Here is a 16,326-nt window from a genome sequence, read left to right on the forward strand (position 1 = left end):
AGCCTCGACATTTCATATAAATGGAGTGATTCAGTACATGGCCTTTTGTGACAGGCTTTCTTCATTTAGCATGTTGTTTTTAAGATTCATCCATGTAGGGAGGTGTATCCATACTTCATTCCTTTTAGTGGCCTAGTAATATTCCATTTGTGGATAGACTGTATTTTTTGTCTGTTCATGCTGGTGAACGCTCGGGGCCGTTTCTGTTTTTTGCCTCTTGTGAATAATGCCACCATGGGCATTTGTGTGGACACATGTTTTAATTTCTCGCAAAGAGAATTTTCTAGGAGTAGAATGGCTTGTATGGTTACTCTGTATTTAACATTTTGAGGAACTTGGATGCGGGGCTCCTTGTGCAACTGGCAGGGCTGCCAGCTGCACAAGGAGCCCCGCATCCCCCTGCCCTCCACACTCCTCCACACGGCTGCCATGGCCAGTGGCTCAGGACATGTCCGGGATGGGCACACCCCTTCCCGGGACAGTGTCTGGCAGCGGAGGCCCTACCCACTGGCCAGCTCCACCCAGCCCCTCTTGGCAGGATGTACGAGGCCAGCTTGCTGGGGATAAGGTGGAGAAGAGGGGACCCGCGGAAGAACTCCTCCACCCACTGGCGGCGCCACCAACGGTCCGGCTCCCCTGGCTGCGAGAACCAGTACTTGTAGCGCTGGGCCCGGATGTAGGTAGGTGGCTGCTCATAGAAAGGGTACCTGACCGGATCGTTCTGCAGGAGGCGGATCACTGAGCTGTTTTCCAAGGGGGCTGCACCATTTTACAATCCCACCAGCGATTGCTCTCTTTCTCGTCAACACTTGTTATCGTCTGTCTTTTTCATAACTGCCATCCTGGCAGGTGTGAAGTGCTGCCTCATTGTGGTTTGGGTTTGCATTTCCTTAATGACCAGTGATACTGAGCATCTTTTCATGGGCTTATTTTCTATTTCTATGTCCTGTTTGGAGAAATGTCTGTTCAAATCTTTTGCTTCTTTTTATATCAGGTCTTTGTCTTTTTCTTTTTAAAATTAAGTTATCTTTACATGTTCTGGACACCATGCCCTTTCAGATATATAATTTGCAAATGTTTCTTCCCATTCTGTGGATTTCATTTTCATTTTCTTGGTAGTATCCTTTTGAAGTTTTCAATTTTGATGAAGTACAATGTATGTTTTTTCTTTTGTTGCTTGTGCTTTAGAAGTCATATCTAAGAAGCCATTTCCTAATCTGAGGTCACAGAGATTTACTCCTGTGTTTTCTTCCAAGAGTTTGATAGTTTTAGCTCTTACATTTAGATCTTTGATCCATTTTGAGTTCATTTTTGCACTTTAGAAATCCAGTTGTCCCTAAACCACCTGTTGAAAAGATAATACTTTCCTCTGTCAAATTTTCTTGGTATTCTTGTTGGAAATCAGTTGATGCTAATTGTATCTCTGGACCCTCAGTTCTCTTTTATTGACCTCTTTGTCTGTCCTTATGCCAGTGTCACACTGTTTGGATTACTGTAGCTTTGTGGGGAGTGTTGAAATCAGGGAATGTGAGTCCTCCAGTTTTGTCCTTCTTTTTCAAGGTTTTGGCTTTTTTGGGTTTCCTTGCATTTCGTTATGAATTTTAGGATCAGTTTGTTAATTTTTGCGAAGAAGTCGGTTGGGATTTTGATGCGGATTGACAGATCCATTTGGGAAGTATTGCCATTTTAGCAATGCCAGGTCTTCAGATCTGCGATTATACATTGTCTTTCCATTTATTTAGGTTATTTTAAATTTCGTTCAGTAATGTTTTGTAGTTTTTAGGGTACATATCTTGCACTTCTTTGGTTCATTTATTCCTTAAGTATTTTATTCTTTTAAACCTTGTGTATTTTAAAAAGTGGTTGTTTTAGAAGCAGAATTCCTCATTGGGGGAGGCCCCTCCTACTTGAGAAATGGTTCTGTTTCCTTCCTTCAGGTAGACCCAGAGCTGGTATCTCTGGGAATCTGGGTCAGACTGCCTGACACAAGCCACCTCTCATTTCCTGCCTGTTCTAAAACCAAACCATTCAGTGCACCCCATCTCCTAATTCTCAAGTTGAGATGGTCACAAATCAGCCTTTGTGACATCTGTAGGAGCCCTGAAGGGGCTGTGTGCTCTGGGGCCAGCCTCATCTTCTCTGGGAGCCTCTTTCCCATCTGTAAAACCTGTCTCAGGGTGCCTGCTCACTTGGAGTGCTGAGTAGGGGGTGTTGAGTGGACTGATACCCGCAGATCCCTCAGCTCCACCCTGGCCCCTGGAAGCACTCGGTTAAGCCCGCAGTCTTGGGGCCCCTGGTTCAAGCACAGGAATTTCAGCATGGCAGCAGAGGGCACTGCAGCACGCGTGGGTCTTCGTGCAGGCCTCAGGCCCGTGCTGCCTGTGATCTGTGATGGCCCTCGGAGGCATGCTCGGTCCTTAGACAGGCATGCTCGGTCCTTAGACAGGAGACTGTCCCAGGAGGAGGAGCTGGGGGCGGGAGGCCGGGGTGGGCCAGGCCGGAACGGAGGGGCCTCAGCTGGACCGCGGCCACCCTCGCAGGGGGTAAGGGGAGCCAGAGAGGTTGATGTCGGGGAGCCGACCCTGGCAGGACTTGGGGGGGCCATCAGGTGGACTTCCGGGCCTCAGGTCTCATGGGAAGGTCGCAGAGACAAGGTTCCCGGGAGAAGGAGCAGGTTGGGGAAAATGCTGCATTTTGAAAATTCTGGAGCTGACAGCAGCCAACTCAGAGTGGCTCCTGGGAATCCCCAGGACTGACCAGGGCTGACCAGGGCTGACGAGGCCTGGTAGCTCTCAGGAGCTCTCAGGCCACGAGGCTGGATTGGACTGGGAGACCAGAATCGAATGTTCCAGCATCTTTTCATGTCAGATGCTGCATCCTTCCACAGTCACGGTGTGAACTTACCTGGGAGTCTTACCTCCTGGGCTACGATGTCATTAACAGCCAGCCAAGGGTGGAGATGTGCAATGATCCCCAAGTGCCTTCTTTGCTGATGGTGGACGGAAAGGGCTGTGAAGTGGCTTTGAGGTGGGGCAGGCACGGGCTGCCTGTCGGGCATCCTCCCCAGCCTGTGCGCGGCGTGTCTGCCGTCCTGTCCTGTGCGTTGAACCCCGTCTGGCCTGGGGCCGACTCCGGGGCCGCTGGCCTGGGAGGCTGGGAGGGTGCACTGAGCCTCCCCGCGGGTTAGGGACCTGGGCTTTGGATTCAGGCCCACTCGGCTCCCTGCCCCTGCCCCAGCCATTCCCAGCCTGGTGACTGTGGGCAGCTCACGTCGTCTCTCCCAGCCCAAGTTTGCTCACCTGCAAAACGAGGGTGACGATGATATAGTAAAGGTGCGCCCTTAGCGGGGGCCGGGAGGGCCAAGCAGGTGTGGACGGGCAGCACCCCGGACGTGGTGGCGAGGGGGGCAGCTCTGTCCCATTTACGTGGCTGCGTTGTGCGAGTCGGCCTCTAACTAAAATGCCCACGGTGGCCTTCTCTTCCCCAAAGAGCAGCGTTTCCTTGCTCTCCTGGGCCTTTCTGCTGTTGCATGAATAAAGTGCCTCCTCTCTCACACCCCAGACCAATCAACCCACGTGGCTGCTGATCCACAGCCAGGAACAAGGCGGGGCCCAGGGTCGGGAAATGGGGTGCAGGGAACACGGAGGCGGGCGAGGGCATTGATTTGGGGGTGGAGGTGCGAGGGTGAGCCTGTTTGAGTCACAGTACAGTGTTCCTCCGGGTGCTTTGGTACAGGAATATTGTTTTTTTCTTGTCTCTCCGGAACATTTAGCACTCTTTATTCTTGGCTCCTTTCGATTTGGTTGTAAATCGGTTCGCCTTCCCTCTCCAGGTTCATCCACCAAGTTGGTTATTGCTGGAAGAGAGGATAGAGAGCTCTTGTCTTTTGGCACTTAGCTCCTGTCCGACAGCTTTGGGAGAGTCTGTAAATCCTATTTGTTATATCTCAGATTTGACACTTTGACTTGTGTTTCTCTGGTGCCGTGGATGCTTCCCTCTCCGACCTAATTTTTCTCCCTCTGTTTTCTTGGTCTCAGCCAGCCCTCTCCTATTTCCTCGGTTCTTTTTTTCTTCCCCTGCCTTTGTTTTGGTCTTTCCACCTTCTCCTTTCTGAGAATTCTCTTTGTTCATGCATGCAGCCTCCTCCCTGCACCCTGGATGGAAATGGCGTCCTTGGTTTCTCTGGGCTGTCCAGGTTGAGCTGTGCTGAGCCCCTCCCGTGGCTCCTCTCCCTGCGAAGAGGGAGCGACCTGGTTGGAGCCTGTGTTTTACACACAGCAGGCGCCACCATTTCCTTCCCAGTCCCCTGAGGCTTAGGAAGTGCCATGGATAGTTTAGTGGCATGCTGACCATTTCCATCCCTGTGGAATCTGCCCCAGGACAGGGTCTCTCCATGAAACTGCCAGAGCAACAAGTCCATTTTATAAATTTTTTACCAAATGACACTTGAGAAGCTTGTGCCAATTTGTACCCACCCAGAGTCAGTGAGGATAGCAGTGTCTCCGAAGCTTACCGACAGTGAATACAGCTGGTTTTTCCAGTGGGGTAAGTGAAAACTCCCATTCAGGTTTCCATGCCTTGGGCCTGAACATCTTGCTGTCTGCGTATTGGCCACTTGCTTTTCTTCTTTTAGGAATTCAGTATCTATCCGAATTTTTACATTGGCATGCTGCTTTGAACAATTTTGAATTGGAAAACTTCTTAGTCTGTTAGGATATTAACCTGTGGTCTATTATATGTTACAGCTATTTTTTTTTCCCCAGCTCGTGGTTTGACATCTTGCCCTGTGATGTCTCTTAGAAAGAACGTCCCCCACCTCCCTAAGAGCCTTTAAATATTTGCTTCTAGGAAATGTTCAGTCTTTGTTTTTATTTGATTTTGTAATCTGTCTGAAATTTGTTTTGCTCTAAGGAGCAAGGTGGATATCCAGTTTTATTTGTTCCAAAATAGCTAGTCATAATATCCCAATTATTCGGTATAACTGAATCTGCAGTTATTTCTTCTCCATGATGTGTGCTAAGTTCCTGTATTTGTCCTTGACGCTGTTTTTGGACTGTGTCTTTGAGCTCATTGATCTATTGACAGCCCTATTTTTATCCCTAAGAAGAGAGGCCATCTTTCAGCCTGGGGCCCCTGAAATTTCCTTTCCTACCATGTTTTCTTTTCTAGCCTAAGAAGGTGGACGTCACATCGGGGACCCTGGCTACTTGCTGAAGGAGCTCAACAGAAAATAGGGGGTGGTCCTTCCCCTCCCTGGCAGCCCCTCTGGAATATCCTCATCCCTGCTTAACGCCTAATCAACTCCCCCCTGAGGCTCCCAAAACCCAACCCTTCATTTAACCTCCAAACATTTGTTCTCTGGGGGCTCGGGGCCAGACCCTGTGCTGGGATATGAGAAGAATTCAGTGGTGCCGAAAGCCTCCGCTGCCATCATGCTGTTCTCCCCCTACCCTGAAGCCTCATGGGCTGTGCAGCCTCTGGACCCTTGCCACTGCGGCACCACCCACCATTCCCACAAGGGCTCTCGGCCTTCCAGTGATGTCTGGTCATGGTGGGACCCTCCGGGGTCAACCTGGAGCATCTGAAGCTAAAAGCTGGGATGGGTAGAGCACACACTCTGTGCTGGGCACCATCAGGACCTAGCGGTACCCTGGACCTGGCTGTCCAGGTGAGCCCACGTATGCAGAGAGTGGAGGTACTTGATATGGGTCACATGGGCAAAGGGGCAGAGGCAGCCCTTCCTCACAGCACTGTCCTCTGCAGCAGTGGCCCCCGGAAGTGCAGCCTAGAGACGGACACAGAAACTTCATCCTATGGGGGAAATGAAATGTTCCACAGAGACGAAGCTGAGCTTGTGCTATTGATGGAAACAAAGACATCAGATGCCTATCTGTGTGAGGCTTTGTACTTGGCACCTTCCAGAGAGGCAGAGCTAACCTCACAGTGAGATGAAGGCAAGGCAATTATCCCCAGTTTGCTTGCAAGGAAACTGAGGCCTGCAGGTGAGGTGTCCAGGGTCACATGGGCGATGTGGCTGAGCTGGGATTCTTGTCTCTTCATCTCATTCTCCTAACTGCTAAGATGGTGATTCGGTTTGCTAAAGCTGCCGGAATGGATTATATGAGAAATGGATTGGCTTTTACAAGGAGGATTTGTTAGGCTACAAATTTGCAGCTCTAAGGGTGTGAAGATGTGCCATTTAAGGCATCAACAAGAGGATACCTTCACTGAAGAAAGGCTGATCCCATTTGGGGTTCCTCTGTCATGCGGGAAGGCACACTGTAATGCCTGCTGGTACTTTTCTCCTGGGTTGGCTTCCAAAATGGCTTTCAGCTCCTGTGAGTTCTTTCTTCGCTTTTCTGGGGAAAACTCTGGATTTCATCTCTCTGCTTAGTATCTCCTGGGGTCATTTTCTCTCTTCAAGCATCCTTCACTTGGTTTCATCTCTGCTCTCTCTGTTGGCCCTGAGCTCTCCCTATGTTTTTTGCCTTTTATTCTCTTCATAGTGGACTCCAGTAAAAGGATTAAGACCCATCTTGAATCAGGTGGGTCACATCTCCGTGGAATCAACCTGATCAAAAGATCCCACCTGGTAGGTCAATACACAGAAGATTGGATTCGGGCATGGCTTTTCTAGGATACAGAGTTTCAAATCAGCACAGGTGGTCTGCTCCACTGGTTCATGAGAAGGTTATGGAAATACTGGATTTCCATCCAAAAGGGTGAGCTTTATGATGGAAAGTGTGTGCTGAGGTTTTGTTTGAACATTTGAAATTCCTGTGCTTACCTATTTGTAGCTCCCTGAGTGTCGTCTTGAGCTGTGTGCGTGTGGAATCGCTGTTGTCAAAGAATATTTAGATTAATGAAGCTCATTTGAGCCTCAGAAAACCCTCTGTCATAGGCCATGCTCCCATCCTCGACCCCCTTTACAGATGAGATGACTGCCTGGTGCGTTCTACTCTATTCCTGGCTGCTGAACAAATACCATTCAATGGCTTGGTAGATACACTGGGAATTTATTGGCCCATGGTTTTGAGGATTGAAGAAGTCTAAAATCGAGATGTCAGCAAGGTGACACTTTCTCCTCAAAGACAGGGACATCCTGAGTTGGGCTGACAGTGACTCTCCGGGTTTCCTGGCCTAAATCCCCACCTCCCATCATATGGCAGTGTCCTCTCCTTGCTCTCCTGAGTTCTGTTGACTTCCAGCTTCTGCTCCCTGATGTCACTTTGTCTTCATAAAGCCTCCAGTGATAGCGTTAAAGGCACAGCCTTATTTACTTGGGCCACACTTAACTCAGTATATCTTCAAAAGGTCCCATGTACAATGGGTTTCCACCCTCAGGAAGGATTTGAGGTTAAGAACACATGTTTTTCTGGGGTATGTACCTCACCCTACCCACACTAGCCATGGGACTAGTTACAGAAATGCTGGGCGGGGGGTCCCAGGGGTGCTGTTTGCCACATGCCAAGTAGTCCCAACAGTCATGACAACTGCCATGTACAGACCGATGTCCGTGTGCCAGCGCAGCCATGAAATTTCCAAGGCTCAGCATCTAGGAATGGTGGAGCCGGGACTCAATCTTGGCCTGTCTCAGAACTCCGGCTTCTCTAGCACATTCGCTGGCCTTCAACGAAGGAGATGTTGCAGCACCTACAACCCCTACTCCCTCCCTGCCCATACTGGACACTGTCAGAAGTTTCCCAAATGAAGACAGTCAAAGGGTTTCGTTTGCATCAAATTTTCATCTCAGCTAAGCATTGGGTGGCCAGGCCTGCTGCAGGCTGAAGTGGAAAGCTTAGGACAGATGGTGCTGGGTTTATTTTTGCAAATCATAAGAAAGAGCGTGCACAACAATCTGTTAGCTGTGTGGACATCTAATTAAAATTTTTTTTTATCAGAATCATGGATCCCATTGGATAACGGTATTTTATTAAATCCAGAATGCCGTGAATTGGAAGATGCATCGTTATTTTTGTACCACTAAAGAAAGGAAAGAAATGCTGCCCTTTAAACTATAGCAAGGTGTCCATTGGAAGATGATCTCAGAAATGTGGGTGCCTCTTAGGATTCCGGCAGCACAGGGGTGTTCACTTGCTGGTGAACCCCTTTTCGATGGCTGCCGGGTGGGCTTAGTGCCCAGCACACTTGGTACCCAGCACGGTGAGGTAAAAAGATGTTTGTGATCCCTGTTCCCAAGAAAGCATGGAGTCTGGCCAAGGATTTAGATCATTTCAGAGTATTTGCTGATGGATGGGTCTAATCAGCTGACTACTATTTCTTGTGTGCCTACTACGTGCCAGGCATGGGGTGCCCCACAGGAAACAAAACCACTCGGGAGCTGAACCTGTCCGTGCCAGCAAATATTCATCTCTAGTCTTCAGCTGCGGCTCTCCCATAGGAGAGTGCAGAAATACTTCCGGAAATGCCTAACATCTGTGTGACCTGGCACCCGCCTCCTCGAGCCCCATTTCTTAGGTCTGGGTGGGGAAGGGGGGCCTGGAGGCTGCGTTTTTACAAGTACCCAGGAGCACCCCTGTCCAGGAGGGCTGCAGATCAAAATTTGAGAAATGAGCTTCGGTTTCAAGGACTCTGTAATATCCCTCTGTACAAATGGCCCATTTGGATATTAGCTTGTTGCATGTCTGGAGCATATTTAGCCGGTTTCCTATTTTCCCTGTTGTAAACAAGTCCACGAATATTGCTGTAGCTATGCACTGATACTGATCAAAAGTGGTGGGTCTTCCGTCTGAAGTGCTCAAATGACTGCTTCCCCAGATACTGGGATTTCAAAAAGAGAAAGAATTTTTTTGCCATGTGCGAAGCAGGAGATCAGATGGTCTAGCAGCCTAAAATTCTGTTTCTCTGAAGCGCAGAAACGCTGATAATTTTATAGCATCAAAAGATGGGCAGGTTTTAGGATAATGAGCACAGTGGCTCCTGACGAGGGAGTTAGAGACGATCCGGTTACTGGGCGTGCACGGATTGGTTACGTGCTTGGCCGCAGAACGTCTGGGAGAAAGTGGCGACCTTAATCTGATGGTGGCCATGGGTTTTAGCACTATGAAGGTCACTTCTAGACTGAAGTTTAAGTCGGTGCGTGTCGGGCAGGCCCATTTCGGCTTTGTGTAGCTTCGTCTAGCAAGATGGTTTTGGCATTGGGGAGGGTAAGCTCTAGGCTGACTCAGGCCCCTTTGTCAATAAGCATTAGGGGCTGTCTTTGGTGATCATAAGGCACTAAAGTTGGAAAACAGGATAAGGGGGTACAAGTGGGGCCAGTCACAAGGTTTTATAATCAGGATAAAGGCTGTATAGTTACATAATCATTATTAGAGATTGAAGTAGCTGGATTACAGGTCAGAGATATCAGGTATTCCCTTCTGACTATTCTTTTTTTTAAATGCAATTTTATTGAGATACATTCACATACCATATAATCATCCAAAGGTGTACAATTAGCGACTCACGGTGTCGTCCTATAGTTGTGCATTCATCACTCTAATCAATTTTAGAGCATTTTCATTACTCCAAAAAGAGAGAGAACACCCAAAACATCGCATACCCCTTAGCCCCCGCTCCCATTATTTATTTATTTCTTGTCTTTATTTTGTTACTCATCTGCCTTTTGGCTATTCTAGTATACAAGAAAGTAAAAAAAGAACTATCTAAATAATGATTCAGGAATCATAATCATTTGTTAAATGTTAACCTTTAGGGTACAGCACTTGGGTAAGTCCTCAGTGTTTTTTTTTTTTTAAGGTAAATTAGTCCGCAGATCTTTAGTGAATCTTAAGGGCGAGTCACTTAGGTGTTCACCATTGGTCCCTCCAGCACCGTCCCTACCCCCGGAGCCAGCCTGCCTGGGTGAGAGCCCCACTTAGGAGCTGTGCACTTTTGAGCAGTTTCCCTAACCATGCCACCGTTTTCCTCATCCCTTAAATGGGATAATAATTGTACCTCCCTGCTGGGGTTGGGGTGAGATTAAAGGAAGGTCACCCAGTGCTCCCCTTGGCGTGCAAAGTGCCATGTAAGCATCAGCTGTTGTGCTGGTGGCTGCAGGTATGAAAGGCATCCCGGAGGAGAGGGCACCGGGTCCCCAGGGGGACATGGACACAGCAGCTAACCGCTCAGATATGATTTGATGCCCAAGAATCGGCTTCGTTATCAAGGAGCCAGTTTCAGACCCCTGCCATGCTGTCCCTAGAAATACCTTCCTGGTCCCCTGGTCTGGATACAGACACATGGCTCTGCTCGTATCTCCTGATTTCGGCCACCTGACGCCAACTGTGCATCTCTTTATATACTGGACGAAGATGTACAGGTCCCAGCCCCACCCGATACTTTCTGCTCCTTTCCTAGGTTCCCTGTGCTGGCGTGTGGAGGGAGAGCATCCCGGGAGGGAGAAGGACTTCCCATGGGAGGGGATGGCTGATGTTGAAGGATGAATAGGAGTTTTCCAAGCAAAGAAAAAAGGAAGGGCTGTTTTGGCCGATGAAGCAGCACATGCTAAGGTGTAGCCATGTGTTTGGGTGATTTCAGTAGATCTTTATAACTGGGTGTGAACGGTTGGGGGCTGGGCTGGGTAATGCAAAATGGAAAAGGGTTTAGTTTCGCTTTGGGTTGAAAGGATCTCCGCTTCCAGGGCTGCAGAGTTGGCAGGTGGCTCCTGCATGCTGTGGGCTCAGCGAGAAATGGGGGCCAGCCCTACAAGGATCAGGAAACTTCTCGTGTCTCCCTTGTTTTTCCAGCTGAAATGCACCTCCCACCACTTCATTTTACATTTCTAATTTTTTTTAAAGGACTGCGAACATCTGACATGCCCCTTGCCTAATTGCTAAGGGCACAGAAGGCTTCCCTGCAGTTATTAGCTCGTCATGAAACTGGGACTTGGAAAGGGACCAGTCTCTCGTCACACTCTTTGCAGTCAGTCCCTTCTGGGATGCAGACATGGTATTTGAGGGGGTTTTTCTTGCAGATGGTTCTGATAGGAAAACGATCGAATGATTAAAATAACATAATGGACTAAAATAGCAGGTAGAAATCTGTGAGTGAGGAGTGGCTCTCCTCCATTTAGTAGCCTCTCTGCGACTCATCAATCTGCATCTCTCTTCTGCACCCCCCATCTGCCCTTCCTGGTTCCATGAGCTTCTCCTGAAATGCCAGCTCTGCCTGCTCTGGAGAGGGGAAGCTGCCTGCCTCTCACCAGGGGTTGCCAGAGGTGGTTTGAGGGGCTGGAAGGAAGATGGACACTGGAGTCACACTGCGGCTCACCAGCTGGTATTTAGTAGGCATCTCCTGTATACAAGACCCTAGATTAGGCTCTGGGGCCAGTAAGATGTGGCATCCAGGTTTTCAGAGCTGGCAGGGCCCTAAGAGAGGTTATTTCTAAGCCAGACTGCATATGCCCTTGCTGGCATGTAAGAGGATTTTAGGTGGCATGTGAACAAACATATTTTATTTTAATAAGATTTATTTAGTGTGCATTAGAGAACATATAGTCAGCCCATTAGGCTTGTGGTTTTGTGGAAATTATTGCTTGGATTAAGGCTGAGGTTTGTATTTAAGTTACCAAGCAGTCAGCGCATCAAGAGAAAAAAGAAGTAAATAAAAGTAAGTTGCAAAGGGGCACAAGGGAGTGTTTCGGGGCCCCCAACAATATTTTGCAATCTTGATTGCCCAAACTTATGGAACTGTACACTTAAAATGTCGATGGTGCCTCCATAAAGATGGTTTAAGGGAAGTAAGTACCTGTGGAGGCATTTTATGGGGGATCCCGGCAGCAGTATTGGCAGGCTGTAGGTTTGGGAAACACTGCCTGCCAATGTGCTCATTTTTTCAAGAATGACGTGGAGGCTCAGAGATGGGAGACACTTGGCTCAAGATCATAAGTGGATGGAAGCTCACCCAGTGCTCCCCTTGAGCCACGCTTTTGCACCCCCATGCATCCCATGCGTGGGTCTTACATTAAGACAGAGGAGAAAGGCCCAGCTGGTGGCGGGGTTGCTGGGAGGGTGGTGCTCTTTCAGAGCTGAAGCTGCTTGCCAGCTGTGGGCAGGAATCAGCTGTCACAGGTTGGGCAGGTGTTTGAAGCTCTGGCTGAGCCAGGGGACGGGGGTGAGCCGAGTGGGGCTCATTTGGAGGCTGTGGCTGGTGCCTGTGCATTGGCCTCGGCACATGTCCCACGGCACATGGCAAGGAAGGGGGAGGGGTGTCTGTGCAGGTGTGTGGCCGGTTACAGCAAAGCGCCCGAACCCCAGACTAGCAGGTCGGTCCACGGGGACTCCTGGAACTGCTAAGGAATGCCCACTTCCACGAGAAGATTCCGAAGGCCTCTCCTGTAGGAAGGACGTGTTCCAAGTTCTGAGAGCAAGGAGCTGCAGTCGCAGTCAGGGCTCAGAGGCTCGCAGAAACACGCCGGGGATCAGCCTGGCGTGCTAGGGCTCTGGCTGCCCACCTTGTAGACTTGCAGTCTGGCTCTCCCAGCCGCGCCTCCCGGGCCAGGTTTTACCTGCACATTCTCAGTGTACAGCGCAGGTGGGTGACTGCATGACACGTGGGGACGGCGGGTGCTGGGAGCAAGGGTCTCTGGTTTAAATAATGCAGTGTCCTCCAAAGGGCAGGAAAGCAGGGACAGTTCTGGGAAGTCACAGTGGGGCATCACAGCCACAGTTAGAAGAAGCTTGACTTTCTCACTCCCATATCGGAAAATTTGGCTTGTTGGGCAGCTTGACCCCGGGCTGACTCATCAACTTTGTTCAGGCTTTCACTCTCTCTCTCCCTTGAAATTTCTTTTCCCTCCTTCCCTCCTTCCCTCCTTCCCTCCTTCCCTCCTTCCCTCCCTCCCTCCCTCCTTCCCTCCCTCCCTCCCTCCTTCCTTCCCTCCTTCCCTCCTTCCTTCCTTCCTTCCTTCCTTCCTTCCTTCCTTCCTTCCTTCCTTCCTTCCTTCCTTCCTTTCTTCCCTCCTTCCCTCCTTCCTTCCTTCCTTCCTTCCTTCCTTCCTTCCTTTCTTCCCTCCTTCCCTCCTTCCCTCCTTTCCTCCTTCCCCCCTCCCTCCCTTCCATCCCAGAAGACTTCCTGGAGGAGGTGATGCCGAAGCTGGAGGTGCCAGGTGGAGAGGGGCATGGTGGTGGTGGCTGCAGCTGAGGGCCTTTTGGGATGGGGGATAGCTTGGTCCGGGTCTTGGACGGGCAGGAGGTGGGGCACCGAGCACTCGGGGTGTGGGGGAGAATGTGAGCTAGCCGCCTGCCAGGGCCTCCCGGCCTGGCTCTGCCATGACTAGGCGGACGACCTTGAGAAAGTTGCATAGATTCTTGAAGCATCAGTTTTCCTATACGTAAAAAGGGGTAATAATAGGGTGTGATTTTTTTTTTTAATGGTGTGTAGGCTGCCGTGGCCATGCCTTGGGTGGGCCGGGGGGAGGCACAGGTGACAGCCGCGGGATCCAGGTGCAGCCAGACCTTGAGTGCCAGGCCAAGGGGCTTGGACCGTGTCCTGGAGGTGGGGTGGGTTGTGTGGGTTTGCAGGGGGTGGCAAGAAGGGGCTAGCTGGGGTTGGCCATGGTCGGTCGGAAGCCAAAGTTGGCAGAGAAAGTCTTGCTCTCCCCGTGTGGCCGCACCCCACCTTGATGACAGGGACCTGTCCCCTGGCCTGGCCATGTGGCCACACGAGCATCCTAAGGGACAGCTGGCTTCAGGAGTATGGGGTCTTCCATTTGGACGTATCATTCCTGCCTTATGAAGTGGCAGTAATGGCTTTCTGGAACGGCTTAGGAGGCTGATTTTAGAAGCCTGCATTTTCAAATTGCCTTTTAAAGATTTTGCTTCCCATCAGTAACATCAGGGCAATATTGGGGGGGCCCAGAAGGCATCTGTGCGGTTTGGGGAAGGAAGCTGGTCAGATGCTGCTGCTGCCGCTGCGGCTGGTGCCGTGGGCATGGGGGTGGAGGCGCCGCCTCAGAGCAGGTAGGAGAAGCTGCTTCTATTCCTGGATGCGGAAACCACTCAGGTCAGCGAACAGGGCCACTGAGCTGCGCGTGGGCTCCAGGCGTCCCTGGGGACGTGGGTGGGTACACGCATTGCCTCTCAGGACTTCTGGATCCCCCTCTGGTGAGTGGGTCTCATCTCCCAGGCCGCGGCCTTGGCGGGTCACTCCCCTTCCCCCAGCCAGGCTCCCCTTCTCGCACGGGGAGGGGGCTCAGAAGACCACCTGCTTCAGAGAGCGGTGAGGATGACGGAGAGGATGCCCAGAAAGCACACTGCCCCCAGGAGGTGCTCCGCTCTCTCCCTCCCGTGTACTAGAATGTGCTACGGGGTCAGGAAGTGTGGGCGGAGACAGCCTACCTGTCTCATTTACCTTTCACCTTCAGAGCTTGGTGTGCAGCACATGACCCACCAGCTGGGTGGCATGTCTGTTGAGAGAGGGACTGTGAAATTGGCCTTGGAGGATTTGCTGGAGTTTAGGAGACCTGGGAAGGGGGGAGGGGGTCCCGCTGGGGGATGGAAGGAGTGGTGGAATGAGGAAGGGAAGGGGGCAGGGCTGCGCAGGGGAGAAGGAGGTGGGCTTGGCTAGAGGAGAGGAACCAAGGAGGTGAGAGAGTTGGGTTGGGGCAGCCGTACAGGTCTTGATTGCCAACCAGACGGTTCGGTAAGGTTCTGGGAGATTTTTTTTGATAAATGTATTCTTATCACTATTTTAGGAATGATCAATTTGTTGAAGGCTTCTTCTCGTTTAATTGAGGGAAACTGCCAAAAGTCTCCGAAAATGCTAAAATGTTCGTAGAAACAGAAAATGTCACACAGACAATAAAAGGATTAGAGAGAAGTCAGCATCAGCTGAAAAATAACCCATAAAACATTAGAAATTTGGTTATATTCATAAGAAAACCTCCATGGACTATATCAAAGAAAGAAAATATGATGAAAATATTCATATTTATCAAATATATGAAAAACATAAAAGAGAGGTTTTTGTAAATGGATAAATTTGGTAACTTGGAGATTTGATCACTTTGCAATTTGCGTTTCAGTGAATTAACCGTTTAGCAGATTATTTGACAAACTGAATTTTGGGGGATTTGACCTCAAAGGCCTGGCCTGGGTCCCTCCTGCTCCTCCTGTGCACTGACCAGGCACCCCCTCGCCCGCACATCCTCACTCTGGGCTCGGGGAAGGGTTTACTACCCCCTTGTAGGCCTAATGGGCTGTTCTGGCCCAGGCAGGTAGGGGGCGGGATGAGGGATGAGAGACAGGTGCCTCAGGTCTCGCCCTGTGTCCCTGGCCCCAAGGGGCCTCCCTTCCAGCCTCTGGGAAGTGGTTATTTTTTGGCATGGGCAGGCGCTGGGGATCGAACCCGGGCCCTTAGCATGGCAGGCGAGAACTCTGCCACTGAGCCACCGGCATACCACCCTCTGGGAAGGGTTTTGAACCTGATAAGCAGCACTTGCTGCTCTTTCCTCTGCCTGATGGAGCGCTGGAGCCCAGAGCATGCAAGAAATGTGGGACCCTCGCCTTATTCTCACGTTTTTTAGGGTCATCTTGGGAGCCAAAAACATCTGAAGCAGAAAGAGCTTGGTATCATTTTGATTTTGTGAGCAGATCTAGATCTTAACTTAGGTACCTTTTTTTTCTAAAAAAAAAAAAAAAAACCAGTATTATTTGTTACAAGCTTCAGAAGAGAGAAAATGGATGTTGCCTGTACTTGAGGGCACATCATTTGATTTCGCTGAAACTCTGTTTTCCTGCCTGTAAAATGCAAGAGATGTGGAGGGTTTCGGGCTCAGCCCAGGCCCTGGGCCCCCTTCTCCTTATGGCTGCTCCTGTCCCTTCGGGAAGGGAAGATGGCAACAGCACAAAGATGCACCCCAGCCCCTTAGCTGTGGCTGTGTGTGGGAGGGGGGCTTATAGATTAAGTTTTACCTTCTTTTCAGAACCTCTCAAAAATTTCCTTTTTGATTAGCTTGATTTTATTTTTATACTAACACTCTGAATTATGAAGAAAAGCCCTGACAAAGTAATCCACTCAACTGGGTTTCGGCACCTGCAAGCTGGCCCTGGACCCAGCGGTGGCAGGTGTGGGACCCTTGAGCCCTGTGCCCGCGGTGGACGTGTCACCTCTCGGGCCGCCACGCTGCTGCTCCCAAGCCTTCAACTTCTCAGGCAGCCCAGGATGAAGGGAGAAACTTGGACCCATGCACCCTTGGGCGAGGCCTTTTGCCCCAGAAAAGTGACCATCTGGCCATCAGTCCTGTCCCACCCTCCAGCCCCAGTGGTCTCTCTGTGTAAGTCGATGGTCCAAGTCATAGCAGAGTTCAGACCCCAGGTCCGCCTT

The sequence above is a fragment of the Tamandua tetradactyla genome, chromosome 19, assembly GCF_023851605.1.
Source record: "Tamandua tetradactyla isolate mTamTet1 chromosome 19, mTamTet1.pri, whole genome shotgun sequence".
Lineage (NCBI taxonomy): Eukaryota > Metazoa > Chordata > Mammalia > Pilosa > Myrmecophagidae > Tamandua > Tamandua tetradactyla.